This window comes from Acanthisitta chloris, unplaced genomic scaffold (assembly GCF_000695815.1).
Source record: "Acanthisitta chloris isolate BGI_N310 unplaced genomic scaffold, ASM69581v1 scaffold32406, whole genome shotgun sequence".
Lineage (NCBI taxonomy): Eukaryota > Metazoa > Chordata > Aves > Passeriformes > Acanthisittidae > Acanthisitta > Acanthisitta chloris.
The window spans coordinates 2,811-4,302 of NW_008678095.1; the positions used below are offsets into that span (position 1 = coordinate 2,811).

Below are 1,492 nucleotides of genomic sequence, written 5' to 3' on the forward strand. Positions count from 1 at the left end.
CCGTAAGTCCATCCCATGATGTGATGGCAATCCTGATGGCTTTTGGCAGGGGAATGCAAAGCCTGAGCTGGATTTCATGTCTTGCCCTTCACTGTGGGCTGCAGCTGTGGGTCCAGCCTTGCCAGTTGGGACCAGAGTGACCTCTTAGGGGTGTGAAAAGCATCTGAAGTCTGCGAGATGGAGCTTGCTTGGGTCCCTGTGGCAGAAGGCTGCCCATGGTGTGATGGCAATCCTGATGGCTTTTGGCAGGGGAATGCAAAGCCTGAGCTGGATTTCATGTCTTGCCCTTCACTGTGGGCTGCAGCTGTGGGTCCAGCCTTGCCAGTTGGGACCAGAGTGACCTCTTAGGGGTGTGAAAAGCATCTGAAGTCTGCGAGATGGAGCTTGCTTGGGTCCCTGTGGCAGAAGGCTGCCCATGGAGGATGGCAGGTCTGGCCCCTGCTTTTTGCTGGCCATAACAGCTCAGCTTGGACATCAGCACATGCATGGCAGGAGGTGCTTGGGGTAAAAGCTTCCCTGATTCTTGCCTGGACCAAAGCAGGATGACACCCGAAAGCTCTTACCCAAGGTAACAGGTTTCTAGCCTTGGTTTTCTAGCCTTGCTGTGAGTGCTATTGCTCTTCCCAGCTCCAGGCACAAGGAAACGCTGAATTTGGTTTAATTCAGCGCAAATCCAGGTCGCTCCTCGTTTTTTCATTTTCTCTCTCGTTGTCAGTGGGGGAGGGAGAGCCCACGGGCTCAGCACGGAGCAGAGGCACTAATCATATGCAAATTGCACCCCTCCACTGGCACTAATAGTTTAATCAAGGGAGATTTTAAATAATGGGCACTAATAGTGCCGTCAGAGGCAAGCCTGGCTTGGCTCAGGCTTTTTTTTTGGCAGCACAAAGCGTTATTGATGAGGGATCACACTCCCCCAGGGTCTTCTCCTCTTCCATCCCATCTTCAGTGCGTGCATCAAAGCCACCCCTGGTGCTGACAGCTTCGGTGGCTGCCTGGGCTTGCCCTCCTCTTCCTGCCGCTCCTGCTTGCTCCTAACATTTCATATCAAACCACAAACCTCGTAGTTTTTCCATGGCAACACAGATCACAAACACTGGAGCCGTCGGCTCTGAAGGGATGGGGGACTGAAAACGTGTTGGGGCTGGGGGAGGGACAGAGGGATTACATGATCTGAGTCTTGGGGAGGATTAATAAGCTTTGGGGAATTAAAACACACCTTGCCAGCAGGGTCTCTGCATCCAAACCGCCCCTTCTCTTACCTCATGCTGCTTTATGCTGCCTAATCCCTTCAAGTCCTGCTCAACTGCCTGAGCCTAATTGCTGATATCGTTAGCAAATGATCAGGAATCATCCCCAGAGCCCCTGTGGATTCAGAGATCAGCCATTTTAACCACCAAAAGAGGAGAGAGGAGGAAGGTGCTGCCAGGTTGGTGTGCCAGTGGAGACCCAGCCTGACAGGACTCAGCTGTGGGACCAGCCTGGACCCTGT

The 1,492-nt window shown here is 53.1% G+C and overlaps 1 protein-coding gene across 1 annotated transcript in view; it reads left to right on the forward strand.

The window, feature by feature from the left end:
• Positions 1-1,492, forward strand: part of LOC103804165 (copine-2-like) — a gene marked incomplete at its 5' end in the record, with an annotated part of 6,629 nt that overhangs the window by 1,532 nt on the left and 3,605 nt on the right. The window lies entirely within an intron of this gene.